Raw genomic sequence first — 15,359 nt, 5'->3', positions numbered from 1 at the left:
CAGCAGCAGTTGTACAGATTCTTAAACTTTTTTATTGCAACTACATTTAATCTTTTTCTCATCAAACAACCAGACAAATGAATGGCTCGACACAACCTGTTCTGTGGCAGAGCCTACGGCTTTCTTCTGTGAAGATATAAATTCTATGCTTTGCATCAGCTGGGCATGCCAGGGCAGGCTATATCCTACCCTGGTCCCCCAGTAAGTTTGTTTGTTTAATTTTATAATTAATTATTATTATTATAAATATTATTAATTATTTCAAAATAAATATTTTAAACACTAATACAAAAAGGAAAGAATAATGCTTTGACTTGGGTATATTCAGAGCTGGGGAGATTACTTACAACTTGTAATCCGTTACTGATTCCAAATTACATGACAAAAAATGTAGTCAGTAACTAATCCACTACATTTCACGTTTTAGGTAATATAGTCAGATTACTTTTTGATTACTTTTGACCTAACTCGTTTATCACACCGATTTAAACAGGATAATCTTGTACCATAATGATGTAAAAATACAAATAGTGAGAAAATATATTACTTTCATTGTAATTAACAACATGAAGTGCATTAAACATTATATTATGTCAGGGTTTCCCAAATTGGGGTTCGTCAAGGAACCTCTTGGGGGGGGGGGGGGGGGGGGGGTAGAGTTGTAAAATTGTAAATAAATCATACACTTACTAAAAAAGATGAAATATTTTATGTTTACCTTCATTTGTTTGTGCCATATGACCATTTCATCTATGTCAGAGGGTACTTAAAGGATCACTGATTATGATTTCACTTTTTTTAACTTTAGTGTGTAATGTTGCTGTTTGAGCATAAAAAACATCTGCAAATTTACGATGCTCAAAGTTTAAACGCAAGGGAGATATTGTCTTTTACAGAATTGCTGATTGACCACCCCTTTAAAGTAAAATATGTTAGGTGAAAGAGGTTCAGAGGACAAAGAGTTTGAGAATGTCTGTGTTTCGGAAAAAAGAAGGTAGACCTAATAAGCCTTAAGAACAACATCTGACTAGTTACCCTAGTTAAATAAAACAGAAAAACGCGACTACTGTCAAGCACAGACCAGTATTGAAGTGCACAGGAAATATGCAGCAATCTAAACAGTTTATTTAATTAATATTGAGAATTAGTTGATGTTCACCTGGATTGTTCCTCAAGAGGGTAAATAATTTAATAAGTTGTCATTTATAGTCATATGGTAAAATGTATATTTTTATTTGTGTACATTCAAAATGACTACAAAATGTCGTCCCGTTGAAAAATAAATAAAACAACAGAATGCACTGCTTTAGCGCAAACATGAACCAATACACAGCTAGTAGGCTGCTTGATGCCCCTATTTTTAAAAGTCTACATTAAGGTTATTTGACGTTAAATGCATTATTTAAGTAAATTTTAGAAATAAATCACAGTATATATCATGATAAAAAAGTGACTTTACATTTTGGAAAATACGGTAGGCTATGAAATCCCCCCCAGCAGCAGCAGAGGACTAGTATTCTGCCGCGAGGAACTGCAGAAGAACTGATGACAGTTTGATCTTTTTCTTTTTTTTTTTTTTTGTCTGACCAATCAGCAGAAAGGGAAGTTTAATTCCCACCCACGTGTAGAAATCGAATATTCAAGCTGTTTATTCATTTTTTCTACCCCTGAAAGAAAAAAACTACAAATTAAGCCGAATTCTTGTTTTTCGTTTTTTGCAAAAAATTTAAAAACGAAAAAAAGGAGCAGTTTCTTTAAATTAACACTGAATCAGAGTTAAAAAAAAAGAAATAAAAAAGACATCAAAATAAAGTATTAAGCCATCAAAATACAGCACAACTCATCGTCTTATGAGTCAAACAGAACAACAAGTGTTGTTGTCACAAATATGCAAGAAAGAAGACAGCCAAATAAATCACTCTTTAAAAAAATGCTGTAACACAGTTTAGTGGCCAATAGGAATAGTTATAGAGTATTTATCTCAATTCACAAAAGTTAATTTTGAAATAATAATAGTGGAACTACAAAATAAAGCATCTTTTCAAACAAACTTTGCAAACACCCTGTTCGCCTCCCCCAATTCAAACATCACAAAACAGCTCTTACGTGTCTATTAAAGTGAAGGCATGTCTCTACGGGTAAAAGTAGGCTATTTTCAATGAAGGCCCAAAATATCAGGAATACTTTTAACTTGACGTTTTGCCTACTTGTTGAGAAGAAACTCTAAAGATTGTTGTATGATTAAAACCCAAACATTCTATCAAATTCCTCCATCTTGTAAACAAACAAAGTCTACCATTGTTTTAGTCCGCTGTGTATTTTGGCAAGTCTTCGAATTTTACTAGCACTTCTGTGACCGAATCAGAGTTTATTTTCCTACAACGTTAACCACCCTCTGGCTCAGCATGCAGCAGTAGCCATGCCCTAAACTCTCGTTATTGGACTGGATGCAGACTGAATGCAGTGATTGGATGAAATGTTTTATGGACCATAGGAGAAATATCCTGTATATACTGTAGGCTGTGAAGAGATTTTTAACCAGTATAACAAAAATGTTTATGAAAAATATTATATAACCTAACTTTAAATGAATCCATTTGTTTAATTTAAAAACTTGAGATTCACAGTCGCTGCATGTTACTCAACTGATACTAGAGAAACTACTAGCTACAAGATTCAAAAATTGTTTAATAGGTTTTTTTGGTTGTATTTAGAGTAGATTTATCTGTGCATACAGGAAAAGTAGCCTATGTTTTTAAATAAAATACAAAATTATATTTCAAATTTGATGCACATTTACAGGCAGACACTGTGAAGAAGTTACCCGTTATCCTTTCCCTCCAATTTGCAAAAGGCCATGTATTATGCACCTTCTTTTCATATGCATGTAATTATGGTTTTTCTATGTGATTCTTTCTTTTGCCTTGTGTTACACTGACCACAATATGGCCTTTATTTTCATACCGCCTTAGAGGCTCTGCTTGGTATTCATCTCCGCACCTTCACAGACCTTGGGTTCACTTTGCACTGTGTGAAAATTATTGATCAGGTGCGCTTCAGTCGGAAATTTGGCTTTTGCAAGGGGAACATTTGCCATGCACAATATTAATATGTTGGATGCAATGAGAAGCAAAAATCAATTTCCATATCGTTTTCTCTGCACGCAGAAAAAGAGCGTGTGAAGAAAAGCAGAGGCGACGGTCTTTTTGACAAAATGCATCTCTAATAAGATTCCTCTGCTCCTGACGAGGGCGACAGGAGGAAGTGGCCATCTCAAAGGAGCCCGCTGTAACTGTTCTTTTGAAAAGGACATGGTGGGAGGGCGAGTCCAATATCTTCAGCCGTGCCACATACGAGCGCACATCAGTGCTAAACTCATCTAGACATTTTATTAAACGGCTAATCAGCTCAGCCTGGAACCATATTGGATCCTATGAAGATGAATCTTTCTTCTCCTCCCTGTGAAAACCGTGAGGTTGCAACTCAAATGCCCCTAACTTTGGCTGCAAGAATAAAGCATTATAACAAAATTCAATGAGATTTCATTTTAAAGTAAAAATTAGAAAAAAATTTAAAGCAGCCTGGTCAGTACATATGATGAGAACATTCACAAGAGGTTTGTCCGGACTGATTGAAGTAGCACTCTGATGATAAAAATATATCCAATATGACTTCGATTGTAGCATTCCTCCCCCATCCAAAATGTATCTCTTTCTCTTGCAAAAGTTCAAAATAAGTTTAAAATGAGCTGTATGTAAATGGTGAGTAAGACACATATACCCTTATTTAAAACGTGGCTATGATGCCATCCTTTCCAATATATTACTCACTGTCAATTTACTAGAGAACAGCAGACTCAGTGACTATTAATTACAGTAAGTAAATTAAATCAATTAACAAAATGCATGACACATTAGTTCACTGGCTTATAGCAATTAGTGACTAGGAAATTAATTAATGTGTCTCTTCTCATAGCAAACATATCAGATTTGCCACTCTTTAGGTTCAGGTTATGAAATCTGTTACTGCTATAGAATATTATTTCAAGATATTTACAATTTCCTAAAGAAACTCTCCTTGATTTTTATTTTGTTTTCTTTTTACCTCAAATTCTAATATTTAAAATAGTGTACAACAGACAATAATTCTCACAAAATTATCATTATTATTCTTTGTTTTGATTATCAGAGTTTTAAAATGCATTCAATTCTATTTTGAAATTTGTATACTTTAAGATTTTTAAAGCTGTGTCTGGGACAAGGGTAAAATTAGTAAAATAATTAGCAAAAATAAGTGATGAAGGCATGATAAAAGTTTCCAAGACAAAAAAGTTACATATATATAACTTTATAGGGTATATAAATATATAGGGTATAAATAAATCAACCCCTGACAGATCAAAGTGCCCAGGGTTTGTTATGTTTATTTTTGAAAACAGAATGAAAATGGAGATACCCGCACACTAACTCATTTATAAAAGTGCACCTTTATGACTCTTGCATCATCTTTACAGCTTTGAAATGCTGATAAGAAAGAAACTTGTTTCAAAAATGGTCAGTAAGTACATAGGTACTAATAACAAATCAATATTTGAGTAACAAATAATAACAAAAAAAAATTATATTACTTTTATTTTGACAGGTTGTCAGATCGGACTTTAAACAGTGTTGGGCCAGATTAAGCTGCAGTGGGTCTAAAGTCAAGACTACTGGATAACTGACTTCAAGTCAACTATATTTCTCAGCAGCATGACCACAAAATGAAAGTTAGTGTTTGTTTTGCAACGTTTCTTTATTGTAACCTCTTGTATTGGTTTCAGCCATAAATTTTATACTGTAATTGGAAGTAGCTTTGGTCAATGCAGTCTGCCAAAATGAATAAATGTGATGTAAATGGAAAGTGACAAGAAGTGGCACAGCTCTTTGACAAGCTCCCATAACTGTTCTCTGCAATCCTGGAAATGCTCCTAATGGACAACTCAAAGCAATGACTCTCAGTCCAATTGTGACTGTAACACTGACACATCGAGTCTGCTTTTAAAACTGTTTTAGACATCCATGACAAACTCCAACAGCCTTGTATTACCAGGCAACACGGCACCCATTTGAGAGTCTTCAGTATGGAAGTTCAGCATAAAAATGTGTCAGCCAAGACAGCACAGCATATACCAACATGCAATTCACATAATATAGACTCTTTCTGACTGAAATTTGCAATTTGTGGTGCATAATATGCCTCCATAAATAAATAAATAAATAAATAATAATAATAAAAACCTTTAACACTTAATGTATTGTTTGGGGTTTGGGGTCTAATGACAACTGAATGCTAACAAAATTTAAACTTGGCAACACCCTACAACCATCATTCATGAAAAACATTACAGTATCAGAGATCTCAGAGACCGCAGATATAAAATATGAATAAATTAAATAATTATCCACAGGCTTAGATATTCAGATAGATATAAAAAAAAAGCACAGTCACATCACTGACAGTTGTTTATTTTATTTATTTATTTTTTATTCATCGTATTTTGCTGGGGTCCAATTGACCCCAAACAGATGCCAAACTACTTGAATGCCAGTGACATTTGTGACATGTCTATTTTGATATAAACAAAAAGGTAACAATTCAATATTTTTCTGCTTAGTTTTGATGAGGTCAGAGGAGCAAATTCAAATAATTCAAACAAGAAGACAAGAAGTTAATTTTGCAATGACTATTATTATTTTTACACATACATAGCTAGGATCTATGGGACCTCAAACAAAAGCAGTAAAGTCAATCTCAACAGAACTTGTGGCTTAACAACACTTTCTGGAACCTTTAACATCCATGGGACATTCCTATTGAACAAAAGTTTCTCTATAGTTAAAACGGTTCCTCAGATGATTCAAATGTTCTTTACATTAAGAGAAAATGTTTCTTGGGTCCAAAATGGTTCTTCTGTGGCATCATTGTGAGACCCCTCCTTAGAAATTCTTCTGGCTAAATTATGGTGATGCTTAGCTTGCTATAGGGCTGCTTGCCTTGTTCAGCCACAGTCAATTAGCCGCCATGAAAAGCAGCCACCAGGAGAGCCTCGTATCAAATACCCACTTTCCTTATTATTTTAATGATTGCTGTCAATCTTGATGGATTACTAAACGCATTATTGATCTAAAAATAAGAGGCCCTAGGAATGTGCACGCATCATTAAAAGGACAGTTTGGTTTTACAGGCATGCCCATTAACGGAGCTAATCGGGATAAAATGTCTATCTCATCAATTTTCAATGGCTGACCGCATTAATGAGTCATCAAGCACTGTGCTTAAGTGAAATCTGTCTCCATCATTGCCTGAAAGGAAACCAACAGTCTTCATACAACTCTCTCACTCACCAAAGACGAACATAAATTCCAATAAAAATGTTTGAGAGAGACTGACCCAGAAAAGATTCAAAGTTCAAATAAATGTGTTATGAATCCCATCAGAGGACAAGGCCATTAAGGCCTATTTGCCTGTCATAATATCCCTTTTAGAGAGGATTTTTTTTTTTTTTTCACTCTGTTAGTTATGCATTAGTGTGAAAAGTGTAATGTAAAAAGGGCAAAAGCACTCTGTGGTATATCTTCTCAGGAAATTGGGATATCTGATATTTCACATTGAATTGACCCTAATCCTCAGTTTATCCACAGGGTAGTGAATGTGACAACTTAAAGGATTAGTTGACCCAAAAGTGAAAATTCTGTCATCCTTTACTCACGTGTTCCATGATGTCTATCCAATATGACTTTTTTATTTTTTTCTGTGACACAATATTAGAAAATTAGGAATGACAAGGATCCATGATGTCATGCAGGTTGGGTACAGCATGGGTGAGTAAATAAGGGCAAAATAAATAATTTCAAAATCATTTTGTGTTCCATGATGTCATGCAGGTTGGGTACAGCATGGGTGAGTAAATAAGGGCAAAAGTATTTTTTTTTTTGTTGTTGTTGGCTAACTATCCTTTTGTGAGACAAAAACATATTAAGGATATGTTAATTTAAGTGTTCTCGTCCATAAAACAGGTTTTCTTTAGGCCATTTCTACACCATAATCTCATGTGAATGCATATTTAGATAATAACTTAGATTAAGACATACTGTAGGATGTCATAGTGTTGTGAATATTCATGCTGTCACTCTGGGTGACATCATAAAAGGGAAAAAGAAAAGAAAAGAAAGAAGAAAGGAAAAAAAAAAAAAAAAAAAAAAAAAAAAAAAAAAAAAAAAAAATAAAAAAAAAAAAAAAAAAAAAAAAAAAAAAAAAAAAAAAAAAAAAAAAAAAAAAAAAAAAAAAGAAAAGAAAAGAAACGGACAAGAGGATTTTCAAGATCTCTTTCCGCCAAAGGCTTCGGTGAAAGAAAAGAAAAGAAAAGAAAAGAAAAGAAACAGACAAGAGGATTTTCAAGATCTCTTTCCGCCAAAGGCTTCGGTGAGTGCTTTGAGTGACTTCCACGGGAGCTCAACTTAATTGCTCACATTGCAGAAAAAAGAGAGACTTTCAAATTGAAAAATGGTCCATTTATACTTGCACTTTACCCCAGGAAGGAATGATTCCCCTTTGTTAGACAGGCTCTTTAGCACATTTAAAGCTTATCATTCTGTCGATATTGCATATTAGTGCTGAATTAATAGCTCTTAATTGGTTCATCTCAGGGAGTGACGTCAACACAATATAAGAATTCATAATAAATGGGATGTTTTCGTCAATACTCACTAAAAGATCGAACAAAGAAATGACCAAGTTATAAGGCAGAGCACAGAGCACATGTTAGATCATCACAGTGAAATTACAGCACATTTGTGGCATAGACTGAAAAATATGAATCACGGAGACCTTGTGGAATATTCAAGGTTACCAGAAAGTCTTCAAAGTTGATGATTTTTCATAAAATGGATAGTTCTAAATCACATTCAGAAAGTCTAAATGCACACCTGTGGCTGCACATGCTAAAGCCAAATGATAAGTTACTTCTTGCTTATTAATCAGCTTATTGCTTTCATATATTACAATACATAGTTTGTGCTTTAATCTAAATTTTGACACAGTTTTTCCTCTGCTGTAACTTAACAGAAAAAAAACATCTCACAAAATAATCCTATAGCCATTATGAAAACAGGCTTAATGTTTAGCCTTTATAGGACTATAGGAGACAACGCCATATGCAATATTTTAGGCAAATGCATGATTTTTAATGTTTAATTCTAATGAAGGGCTGTTCAATTTTGTGGTATCTCCTCTGCCAGTCCTTCCACCCACCGAATCTGAAAACGGCAAAAACATTCCTGGCAGACTACAAACAACTCTCCACTGTAAGTCACTTTATTATTCATCTGGATTTTCATGTGATTTTACAGTCACCATGGCAGAACTCATCCCAGCTGGAGCTGAAACTGCTTTGAATTCTTAAACACATTAGGAAGAGACCGCAGACGTGAATCATGCAATAGGAGAGAGTGCAAGTACATTGTCATCTTAAAGTACATACAGTATGTGCATATGTATAAAAAATTAACTTTGGGTCATCAATATGCAAATGCATGAGTACATACAGTATGTACTGTATTTTCATAAATAAGGAAAAATAGGCCTCCGGAACTTAAATATTTCAGAATCTCTCTGAAAAAGCAAAGTAATAATTAAAAGAAGTCCTTAGGAATATGCACAGATGGTACCATTATCATGTATTAGATCGAACTACAGTTGTGTTTCTCCACAAAAGCAAACACAGACAACTATAATTAAGAATGCTTTATGAAACTAGTAAATACAACAAAACTGATGAAACAGTGCAAAATTACAACTGTCATCATGCTGCATGAACAGCTGCTAAATACTTTATCTTTAAATCTTACAGTGGACAGCTAGTTGTCTATCACATCAAACAGAACAATCTCTGCTCTGCGTGCTTTTTTTTTTCTTTAATTCATAAAGATAAAATCACCAGCAAGTGAGGTAATTCATAGCAATGGAAATATGAGCTGCAAGTCATTCAAAGGATTTAGATCCAGTCACTGTATTTTAAGTGTTGTGGCCACAAATGCAGCTGTCTCCACATTTTTTTAAAAAGCATTCAAAGCTGCTGTTAGCTAACTGAGAAATGACAGATGAACTCCAGCTAGACTTACTAAATTAGGGGGTTTTCAAACTTTGAGATCCCAAAGACACCCAAATATGACAATCTCCCTGCTAGGGTCACCTAATAATGTCATGTCTACAGTGATGAGGCTTTTCAGAAGTCACCATCTTTTATATTTATTTAAAAAATTGTCGCTATGGTTACAGGTGTTGTTCATGCCATTATTTATCTCTGGAACAGGCAGAATTCAAATTGAGAATTGTCCCAAACACCAATCCAGAAAGTCTAATCTCGGACCGAACAAGCTCTCGCTTGCTAACTCTCAGGGACAAGCAGGGACATTTAAAAGTAGATTGAAATCACACAAGAACAAAAGATTGTAATTATAGCGCAAAAATGTAGGTTTGAAATTGCATTTCAGTGCTTTAAATGATTAGTGCACTCACTGAATGTCTTGGCGAGGACCAGAAAGTGCTCTGAAACTCTGCACGCAATTTGATAAACGGGAGAATTATACGGCCTTTGGCAAGATGTTACCTGCCTGCATTTATTCAAAAAGAGCGTGTAGAAATGTTATGCTCTTTCCAGAACTAATGAGTATCCCTTAATTTTCTGAACCGTCCTGGCTCCACACCAAGAATGAAACAGGATTGCCTGATTTCATTTGTTTCAGTACGGGCTCTTTATACGTGTGTGTGTAAATCTGGCTAAATGAACGAATTCTATGGGCTGATATCCCAGACATATGATTAGACCTTTCGGAAACATGTTTCTACCAGAGTTTAAAATGAAGTCAAGGACGACCTTCAAACAAGTCCAGATCTCCACTGTTGCGGTTTTAAATTCCATCCATGCAATCAAATGTAATCAAATTCAGAATAATAGTTAATAATCATGGTAATATTTTTTATCTTCACTATCAGTGAGGCCCTAATGAAAATACCCTCTCACCTCATCTGCCCTAAACCCAAAGTGCCTCATCACAGTTTGAGATTAATCATATGTCTGACAATCAAGAGCACCAATGGGGCGAGAACACTGTAGCAGATCGTTATTTTCTGCAGATTTCCTCATTGAGGCATATTAACAACGGGCCATATTGTGCTTGATTTACTCCCATCTGCATACTGAGCAGAGCACGTTTCATGTGCCGCATACATTAGGAACGTGCATTATCATCGTGTCAAACAAACACGCAAATAAACACACAAAATAGGTAATATAATCAGTGATGCAAGAAATGAAATGTTGCACTGGGGATGCAGGCTGGCGCTGTTGATTTTATCTAGAGAATTGAGCTGGACCTAAATATTTCAAATTAAGATGCAGATACATTGCTGTGACAGACTCAGTCGGGCCAGTGCTAAAACAATTTCAGTAAAATACAAATAAAAGAACATGTAAATTCATTTATGCACACATTGCTGATGCACAACAAAAGTCTGAAAGTGTGATTGTTGTAGACTTGTTTTTTTTTTTTGTTTGTTTTTTGACTATCACTGCTAGAACGAAGTCCCAGAACAAGGACTTGTAATTGAACCAGCAGGTTTGGAACACAAAATAAAATGAATAATTTTCATTTGAATTTGAATGTGATGTTAGGCATCACAACATTATATTGTAAAGTAGTGGGTATTCATTTTGAGATTTGCTAAGATTTAACAGTGATCATTTAAATTATTAGTGATAATAAGGATTAAACTGGATGATTTCAAGAAAGATCATGTGACACTAAAAAATGGAGTAAAAAAAAAAATAACTTTGCCGTCAAAGGAACATACCATATTTTAAAATGTATTAAAATAGATAGAATTGTAATAATATTTCACAAAATTACTGTTTTGCTGTATTTTTGGTCAAATAAATGCAGCCTTGGTGGGCATAAAAAAAAATAAAAAAATTTCAAAAGCCGATAAAACAATTCATTATTTCAAACATTTGACCAGATATACACACACATCCACATAATATGGGCCAATTAATATCAGAAGATATGTTATAGATGTACATGCATTCCTAAATAATATTATTACTATAATTAATTTTTAATGAAACATATCTACAGATCATAGTACAAATTGCTTTTAGAGGAAAATCAGGTGGAAGAACCAAGTCTGAAGGTCCCTGATCCAGATTCAACTGTGTTCAGCTCAATATAAGAAAATGTATTTGTTGGTTTGCTTGCTTTTCTGTTATAAGAAATCCAATCAGAGCCTGACCCTTTAACATTTACTATAGCCTTTCGTCACCTGTTCATGGAGGCTGCAAAAAGTGCAGAGTTGTATAGGCTCAATGTGAATTAAGAGCATGGATTTTTTTTTTTTTTAAACAAAGGAATTTTCCATTGGTTTAAGCAGTTCCACTGAGAGCTGAGCTCTTCAGTTTGGTCTGTTTTTAAATACAATGGCTAAAGACTGCAGAAACTAGGGGTAATGATCCTCCTGGGGTTCACTACACAAAACAGATCCAGTGCCGCCTAACTACCTTCATTACTGCCAGCAACCCAAAGCTACAGTGAAAGCATATACAACTATGTATCGCTTATATGGATTTGCAAATAATAGGACCATTTAAATAAACAAAGCTCCTCTATTACCAATTCAAGATTTCTTGATTATATTCAGACTCTAATAGCCTGTAGATCACCATGCACAGCAGTCTGTTGTTTTAAAAAGACTGGCTTTTCCTTAATCTATCCTTCCGTTTCGATTTTCAGATCCTATTAGTTGAAACAATTACCGTACACAAGGTACTTCTGGCCGCTTCATTGCTGTGTAAGGGAACATAACCAAGTCAGTCCAAGAGAATTAAAGTATTTTTATCCAGTCTGCAAACTCTTGACATTTAACCGAAGAAATCAATAGAAGCTCTTCATAATAATTCATCAAAAAACTTGGAGGCAGAAAAGAAGTTACAAAGTTCAACCCAAAGTTACTTTTAGCTACAGAAACATGATGCAATTGTGTCCGCAAAACATCTTCAAATGCATTGTGATTCACTAAAAGAAGGGTGTTTTATTAAGATTTGTCCTTGGAGAGAATTAAGGAGAAATGCAATAATTAGAGCTGTCTGACTTAAGTATTGTGACAATCTGAAGCTCAAAACCATCTTTATACTTCATCCACCGCTCAGACATGCTTAACAGAACGTACAATAGACAATTACACATTTAATTAGAGCTATAAATACATACAATACAGACTTCATATCTTGGAGAGGTGGTGTGAATCTGCTAAGCTAATGTGAAATTTACATTGAGACTTCAGGAAATGTAATTCCAGCCAAATATTGATTTAAATATTGAACCAGCTCTGTATCTAACAGGTCCCTAAAGACTCATCTATGCGCTCTAGATAATAGTGGTTTTCTGGAAAACAGCACTCAGGTGGTATGATGTATGCGGTGGATTGCACATATTGGCGGTTCTGTCATGGTCCTGGGCATGTTTGCTGAACCTGACAAGATGCAGCTGAGGTCCAGATGCTGTGCAGCCGCAGGGCACTGACACGGATGAATCGCAAGAGCTGAGGCGAGTTACAGCCTCATTACCGAGTCCACAACTAACTGGGTCAGTGTGAGGCCCGGCACCACGCCGCTTTGAGTTTCCATATCACCTGCTGGCACAGCTAGCGACAGGTGGGCCTTTGGGTTTTGTCATGTGTGAAATGTTGGTGGATATACAGGCGTGTCAGAACAAGCCTCGCAGGGGGCGGCATTGTGATTTTTAGCACAGAGCGAGAAAGATGAGGTGATAAATGCGGAAGTAATGCGAGGGAGATCAGCCGTGATCATTGGCTGTGATAATGCTGCAGGTGTGCAGAATATATTTGGTATTTTAGAACACTTTTAAAGAGTGCTCTTAGGGACGTGCCATTTAGACCAGTGCTTCGCAATTGGTGGGTTTCAGGTCTGTTCTGATAGGGTTGCAAACAGCAGGGGGGTGGAATATGCTAAATGCAAAAATGCAACCAGAAATGTAAAGGTATAATTACGCACAGTTATATTAGAGAAATTAAATAGGCTTAGGAATTTAGATGGAAGAGAAAATGCATTAAATTTGATGAACATCAAATGCCAGGCAGCCATTAACACTTGATATTTTGCAGCATATTCATCTGTCAGTTGAAGAAGCTAGATAATGTAAATTAGATGTAGAAACCAAAGCCAGACTACGGAAGATATAGGTTGCAAAGCTGATACACAGTGTGATAAAATAAAATAAAATAAAATAAAATAAAATAAAATAAAATAAAGTATAATGAATACTCTTTATGATAAAAAATAATAGTCTTGAATAATATGAAGATTTAGATGATTGTCCCAATTCAGTAATAATCAACTTATTAATGACAATAATCAAATTGATTAATCAATCATGCTGTCAAATAATTAATCGCATCTAAAAAAAAAAGTTTTTTAACATTATTTATGTGTGTACTGTGTATATTTATTATTCATATATAAATGCACACATACATTATATATTTAAAATATTTACAAGCATGTGTATTTATATATATATATATATATATATATATATATATATATATATATATATATATATATGTATATATGTATATACGTAATAAATTCGAAATAATGAGAAACTTTCTCAAAGTGACCGAAACAGGCTTCCATAGTTTTCAGATATTAGTGAATGTTGAGAGCCGCTATTTAAAATTTAAAATTTTAATTTTAATTAAGTGAAAGTGAAATGAACACCCTTTATTATAACAAATAATAGTCTTCAATACAATGAAGATTTATATTATAAAAAAAAAAAAAAAAAAATAAAATTATTATAAAATAAAATAAAATAAAATAAAATAAAATAAAATATGGAGACAGTAAAATTGAAAGTAAAATTTAGGCAATATTCTTTATGATCAAATAATAGTCTCCAATACAGATACACACGTGCATTTATTTCTTTCTTTATTTTACATACATACACACACACACACAATGATGTGCAACATAAAATCCAGGTTTTTGAAGGAAAACCTGCTGCAAACCACTGCTATGTTCAAGCATGAGCAACAACAGTGCTGGAAGGATTTGCCAACCTAATCATGGATGTAACAACCAAAACCGCTCCAGTGAGGAAAATCTGACGCGAACCGAAGCAATGTTGTTGTGCGAGATCAGAAAGAAACTTGGCAACATTCAAACAAGTTATGAGACTGCTGAGCCATTTATACTACAAATGCATATCTCTGAGGCTGCATACAAGAAACGGTGTCTGTGAGAGTTGTAATCCTCTTTAGTACGCTCTCCCAGGCCCCTGTTCATATTATCCTGAAGTGAGCATACGTGCGTGCGAGTGTGTATTTGTGTGTGTAGCAGACTAACAATCTACACAGCAAGATTATTTGCATATGCCTTTGAATTAAACAGCCATCCTGCTCGGTCTAGCGTTTAATCAACCATTTAATCAATTCATATCATACAGCTGTGGAGGCTGTGTTTCAGATCTCAGTGCCACACGTGTATGGAAAATTTGGGATTTTAAATTAGAACATAACAGCCATAGCACCCATTCAACTCATTTTAACACGGACAGTCTACTTGCACTGTGTGGCGCCTGTAACATATGGGGGAAAAAAGCACTCAAGGGGTGAGGGGAGGAAAATGCATAGAAAATTCATTTACATCTGTTTGTTTGAGCGCAGAAGATCCCATCAGTGGCTTGGTCGCATGCCGATTGCTGAAAAGGCTCCAGAGGAATAGTGGCAAATGGAGGAGGGAGTGAAATTAGCATGTTGTTCACTGGGGGATTCAAATGTGAAGAACTAGACACACATTTTCTTGCACCCTGTTCTGAAAAATAGCAATGTAGGAATCGCTCGCCCAAAAATACAAATTCTGTTATTATTATTTTATCTGGTCACCAGCAGTTAGAAACTTTGCTCAGTAGCATTTCAGGGTAAAGCAAGAATGCTTTGACTGCAAATGAGAACAAGAAGGACAGGATGGAGGTTTGAAGGTGAAAATATGAAGGTTTGTGTTGCAGTGTCTTGTTAGGATGTGCACTGCAACTGCTTCGGTCAGAATGATTGACCTCCTGACTTTTCTAGCCAAGACTGGCAGGAGGCTGATTTTGTCCAAATCACTTGACTGAAGAGAAAGGCGTTTGTAGAAGAGCCTAGTGCAACTTCTCAAGCCAGGCTGACATTTCAAACTGATGAGGACCATAAACACCCAGTGGGAGGCTTGGCAGTTTCCCATTGCTTCTGCATTGCTCTCTCCT

At 35.0% G+C, this 15,359-nt stretch overlaps 1 protein-coding gene across 2 annotated transcripts in view; it reads right to left on the bottom strand.

The window, feature by feature from the left end:
• The window catches only part of LOC109069555 (immunoglobulin superfamily member 21-like), a 191,324-nt gene that overhangs the window by 151,600 nt on the left and 24,365 nt on the right, over positions 1-15,359 (bottom strand). The gene's annotated exons all lie outside the window — the stretch shown is intronic.

Source organism: Cyprinus carpio, chromosome B11, assembly GCF_018340385.1.
Source record: "Cyprinus carpio isolate SPL01 chromosome B11, ASM1834038v1, whole genome shotgun sequence".
NCBI classification, from domain to species: domain Eukaryota; kingdom Metazoa; phylum Chordata; class Actinopteri; order Cypriniformes; family Cyprinidae; genus Cyprinus; species Cyprinus carpio.
Note: the sequence above shows the minus strand (reverse complement) of the source record. Positions and strands in the feature narration are given on the sequence as shown.